General features: G+C 38.7%; 1 long non-coding RNA gene across 1 annotated transcript; it reads right to left on the bottom strand.

The window, feature by feature from the left end:
* Window positions 1-342: 342 nt before the first annotated feature.
* LOC116960663 lies at window positions 343-5,882 on the bottom strand. The gene is made up of 3 exons (XR_004406502.2): window positions 5,651-5,882; window positions 858-948; window positions 343-431 (listed from the first exon to the last, which is right to left on the bottom strand). It is a non-coding gene; the product is annotated as an uncharacterized LOC116960663 (long non-coding RNA).
* Between the last annotated feature and the right edge of the window lie 274 nt (window positions 5,883-6,156).

Below are 6,156 nucleotides of genomic sequence, written 5' to 3'. Positions count from 1 at the left end.
GCCTGGTGATATAACAGAATGAGTGGAAAGCCTGACTGTCTTTGCTCATACATAAAGTGAAGATCTACACTGCCAATGTGTACTACAAATGATAGGAAGTCATACTGACAATAAGGAACCTAAAGCTGTCCCCACCCCAACTGTGTGCAGGTGGTTTGTGTGGCTGATACCCACAGCATGCTGACACAGGCATACTCAAGGTGTGGGTTCCTGTGGGTCTTAGAGGCTGACCTTTGACTATGTCAAGTTTCTCTGTAAAAGCTAGTGATCTTAGTGATTTTGTTGGTGATCCTGCCAGACTGTGAGCAGGGCTGAGATTTCTGTCCTTCGCCTACCTTTGTTTATCTAGGATGTGATTTCTAACAATGTTCCTCTTCTGTACAGCACTTTGTATTTTAGGGTAGGAATTTCAGTTGATGCTCTCGCTGTCCCTGTAATACAGACAACAAAATTATATCAACAGAAGGAGCATTAAAGAAGGAAGAAAAAAGGTTAAAAAAGACAGCAGTGCTCATTTGACAGATCCAGATCATGTAGTACCACGAGGTACAGCATGTATTTCTACTCCTTTTAACAGCTTAGGTATGATTGTGGAAATGTCACGTAAACAGTCTCAAAAATAGAAAAGCTGAAAAAGTCTGTTCCATGACAAATATCAAGCTGTTGTTAATCACTGATATTATAGTACCTTCTCTCATTTATTCATATTGAGGATCTTTCTCTAACAAATACTGCCTCCAACAGTGTTTTCTTCCTTGTAATCCTGGCCCAATTCTGCAGTCATGTTTTTCCCATGTTTCTAATTCTCCAGTTTGCAGTCAGCTCTCCATGACAGTCCAGAGGAAACCTTTACTCACACACAGTTTGATGTATCCTCAGCGAAGTTCAGGTAGCCTGACTGTCCTTCAGCCGCTCCTTGATAAAATGTGTTCACGAAGGCAGTATATTCTGTCAAAGAGTAACAACCAGGTAGAGATTAGGCTTTGCAGGCTTTGCTGGCTATCAAGTATACTGCACGGGGCACAATACAGAAAACAGAATATTTTGCAAAGGTTTCAGAGTGCTCCAGGAGACTAGTGAGACTCAGCTTCCTGAATCATTTAGACTTTCTTTATACATATAGAGAGGAATCATCCAAGGATCTCTCTGCTTTACTCAGAGAGACAAACTCAGTTCATATACTTTGGCAGAACGCCAAAGAAATGGAAGCACAGGGGAATCTAGAGGAAGGGCACTACACAGGAGACCACATGGGTTTTTTTCCCAGCTCTTCCACGGCCTTGATGGGACCTTTAAAGAATTCATAAGGTTGTGTGCAAAACCTTTCTGAAAACTAGGGGGAATAATGTGAACAGCCTTTTCCCCTCAAAAAAATTGTCAAATCAGATGAGAATTTGCCCTAAAATATCAAAATGTTATTTTGGTTGTAGTTATGCAGATTATTTAGCCCTTCAGTCTCTATTAATTATTCTTCTTTGTGTAGGCTCATTATAAAACATCCAGATGATGCTGCTATTCTCAGTAGCCCGAGGAGGTTAATTTAATGTCAAATACTGTACTGTCAGGAATGCTTAAAGGGTTGGCCTCTATTTGTTTTTCTTTATTTTTATTTATTTGTTTCAAACTGTCTCTTGGTACACTTCACAAAACCCTTCCCCACCTTTCTTTGAGCTCATGGTCTTCAAAGGTCTAGATCTCTTTAAATATTTTCTCTTATCTTTCATTGTAAGTGAATCACCTCATAATTTCAGCTGGCTCATTGTTAACACTCTCCAATTTATTTGTATCATGTAGACCATTGCTTAGCTAACCTGAACGGAGTTTGTCTAAACTTAGTACTACTGCAATAGTGATGCTATTTTTCTGATCTGTGACATGTCCTTTTTGTAGCTTTTTATTTTAGCCTTTTCAAACTGACCTGTGAAACAACTACTTTCTGGTCCACTTCCTCAACAGTAATCAGTCCTGCCTATCTTAATCACCCAGCATGCAGTGTGTTCCTCAGGATTTGATCCAAGTGATTAAGATGATTTCCCAAGGATCTCCCAAATGTTATTGATTTGATTTACATCTCTCCATTTTCACTGTTGTCTTCAAAATTACAAAGGTCCAACACAGGTTTTGTTGGGGTTTTTTAGAAGGAAATTATGCTGAGAATGTCTCAATATCTTAATGCTTCTGATGCTCAAGGATACTGGCAATTTGTGTATAGGCAGTTACAAAATTCTGACTCACGGAGTTTTGTCCTGTTACTTGCCCCACATAAATCATTAACAGTAACAGAGCCACTAATACACTTCATGGTATTTCTGATACTTCTATGAGTTGGAGATCAAATCTAACAGCAACACCATTCCTTTGTCACAAAGCAATTTTTCCTCTAGAGACATGATGAACAAATTTTCTGATGTGCTATCCGGTAACTCAGCTGGTCACAAGTCTTCTGTATGGCCATAAACCAAGAGCATGAAAATCACCTGAGTTACTCTGAAGGACTGGCAGAATAACGAGATATGAAAATACCATGGCAGAGATAAAAGCATTGGATAGGTGCAGTTATAATATCTGTGAAAAAATTAAAAGTGTTATCAAATTTTGTGCTTCGGGATATGAAGTGAATACGAGCTGAGTTCAGGAATAAGTCCTTCCTCTGAACAACTTATACTGTAGAGCACAAATAGTGACAGAACTTTTAAATTTATTCTGATTGGAATAATTTGAGACATGGCAGCAATTTTTCATCTTCATCCTTTTCTGCAAATGACATTGACCATTCTCAGAGATTAAATGAACCAGTATTATCTCATGGTTTAGAAATTCCCTTGTTTTGTTAGGCTTGACATTCATGTGTGAAGACAGAACTGTTTTCAGCTTGGTCCTGCCTAGAGAAAAGCCTGGTAACAATTCTCAGCAGCAAAGACACTTCCATACCAGTTTGCCAAATAGAGCAGTACCCAAATTTCAGAATTCATCAGTACAGGGTCAAATATCTGATCACATTCTGGGAGGTTTAGATATGTAGACATTTTAGAAGTAGCTTGATCTGCCTTTTAGACTCCTTTCAAGTGTGCTTTTAGAAAATTGAAATATTAGGAAACTTTAAGTTCCTCTGGAATAAGCAGTTTTACAAAAGCAGGGTCACATGTTTGGCAAACGCAAACCAGCAGAGATTCGCTGAGCTTAATATGACAAACACAGATGACATTGTCAGAGCCACTCTAGTTTATGCCACCTGAAGTTTTGACCCTCTATAGAATGGATGGATAAAGAAGGTCCTTTACTTGCTTGTACCTCACGTTCCATTTGTCTGCTGACTAGTGCAGAACGCATAGCAGAGGCACAACAGGCATCCATAATATCTTGCCAAAGTCCCATACTCTTTGCCCATTTTTCTGAATTAGTGGTACAATTTGAAGGCCTGGGTTGGTAAAGAGATATTCTCCAAAATATTTGGAAAAAAGTTATAAAAATCTGAGAACAATCACCAACTTTAAAACAAGCAGCTATGATAATTAGAAGGAACCACAACGGACAAGTAAGGAAGACATGCATTTGCTTTGGTGTTTCCTTAGCAATCGCAGTAGTGTGAGGCTGAAAGTTCAGACCATATGACTGAGTGGTTGATACCTGCTGTCTCTACACCATCATGACTGTATTGCCTGCATTACCTGTACACACAATCCGTTCCCTGTACTGAACTTAAATCCATTAAAACTTAACCCTCCTAACTAGTCTGAAATCAAGGGTAGGCAACCTCCCAGTTTAAGTTTACAAACTGTAAATGTCATGTCAAAAGATATGAACCGCCTCCCTGTAAAAACTGAATACCAGCCAGAAGAACAGGAGAACAGCTCCTCTGGGATGCCACCCCTTCACTGCTGGGCATGAACCTGGGTACCCTGTTGGCTTCCTCAGCCCTTGCAGGTTCACTTTGTTCAATGGTTAGAGATCAGGTCCCTCAGCCACCACCATGCTGAAGGAACCTCCCTGCAATTTGTGTGATATAACCCTAAAAAGGAACCATAACTGACAAGGGTGATCCAAGCCCACAAGCCACTGTTTGGCCACTTAGGTCTAAATAGAAAAGATATACCACAAGATACATAGAAAAAAAAAAAAAAAATTATCATTATCCAATTATCCAAATAGGAAACTGACAGAGAAAGGTTCTAGTTCTCAGGAATGTCAGGATTAGATTGTATCCTCTTCTGCTTGTTTTGAAGCTCATCAGTCTAGGCAGAGCTGACACACCTATGAGGCTCTCTTGATCTGTAGTAGTATTTCAGCACAGGACTTTATAGGGTAAGATGAAGCCTCTGTTACATATTGAAAGACAAATTCCTCTAAGAATAATGATTTGGGGTTTCACCACAAAAACAGAAGGATAGCACCCACAAATCAAGTATTCCTAATAAAAAACTTGGGCTCAGTCACTTCTGAGCTACTGGTTTTAGATGACATCTGATCTGAAAAACAGCATTAAGTGTCCAAGGTAAATGTTAAAAAATAAAATAAAATAATCTTGTTACACATGTGAACTTCCCTGTTCTTATTGTCTATGTGTGAGAGCCACTCAGTCTGCTTTATGTCAGTTTCTGTATTACAGATATTTTCTTGTGACTAGTGAAGAGAACTAAACCTGAAGGAGCCAAAGGAAATGTTACAAAATCAATTCATTTCAGAATAAAGGAAATAAAACGTAATATAGCCCCCAAATCACATTTTTTTAACGATCTCTATTTGTCTCTTATCTACCTCAAGTAATAATGAATAAATAAATAAAAAAAATTAGGCAGGAATCATATCTTTTCTCATAGAAGAAGAATCAAAGTTATCCACTGTGCTGATGTAATAGAAACATAAAATTGTTGTAAAGGAACAGCAGCCATTATTTATTTTCTTCTAGAGAGATATTTTCTTGTGATAGAAGTCAATTAGTGTTTTTCTGTGAAAAAAAACATGAAAACATCAGGGATAACAATTTTTGTCTGAGAAGAAACAAGCAGGGTGGAAATATTTTTGATCTAGAAAGACATCTTAATGGGCCTTCAAAAAAATTGAGACAGAGGCAGAAGACACTGCTGTGGTTTTCCAGACAAGCATAATGCAACTTAACTCTTGAAAATGTTGGAGTTCTGATTTTTATCATTAATATAATCTGATGAAAACGTTTTGTTTCAGACACTGTCTCACTTTGCCAGAATTTTCCAACTTAATTATTTCCTTAAAACAGTAAAGAAAAGATGCTTCTAAAACATATTTCAGAAATATTATTGCTGCCTATTGAGATCACGAGTTCATGTAGGAAGAAGTGTTTATTTTCCTCAAATGGTTTTTCTAGTTCTTGCAGGAAGATTCTTGCTTCTTTTCATTTTGAAGTTACTTTTTTCCTCTTCTGGGATGCATCTTCCTGTCTCCTCAAAAGACTACTGTTTGTATCAGAGTAGCCTTGATGACAAATGTGACACTGCTCTAGGCGAGGCTTTAGATCTTGTTTTGGGAAATAGAAAAGATGCCATGACTCTATTGAGCTGTGTGCCTGTCCTTGTGCAAACATCTGTCATGGCCCGATACAGTCAGTCATTGCTACTACGATAATCAGTCCTCAAGTGGCTGAATGAGTATTAGAATAATGAGGTAAAGAGCTTACCTGTGCAAATAAGCATTTGAATTCACTTCTGAACATGAAAAAAGCTGGAATCAGATTTTGCCAACTAGGCCAGAGGGACCATCAGAGATGTACGGCACTGCAGACACCAGCTGACAGGGGAGATGGACAATAGAGGCTGGTGACGTGAAAGGCGGCACCACATTTTCACAATTTCCACAGACAGCCAGTGGTCATTCTTACTGTCCAGGGACAAATTCCAGTTTGGACAACATGCTGGCCAAATGCTGTCAAAAAGGAAGAAATACCAAGGAAACAATGTAAGCAAGCCTGTCCTGCCAGATGACCAGGCAGTTTTTTTGAGAGAGCGCCCTAATTGTCATGAAATATCACAAATTATTTGGTACAGCAGATGACAGTCAGAAAAGCATAGAGAAGGCATTAAATTCTCTGGGTACTTAGCTGTAGAGGAGGATGGACAGAAAATTCCAGAAGGCTTCAAGTGATGAAGATGACACGTCTGAGGGAATTAACACCCAGCATCTGGA

This window comes from Tyto alba, unplaced genomic scaffold (genome assembly GCF_018691265.1).
Source record: "Tyto alba isolate M040663 unplaced genomic scaffold, T.alba_DEE_v4.0 Super-Scaffold_1, whole genome shotgun sequence".
Classification (NCBI taxonomy): domain Eukaryota; kingdom Metazoa; phylum Chordata; class Aves; order Strigiformes; family Tytonidae; genus Tyto; species Tyto alba.
Note: the sequence above shows the minus strand (reverse complement) of the source record. Positions and strands in the feature narration are given on the sequence as shown.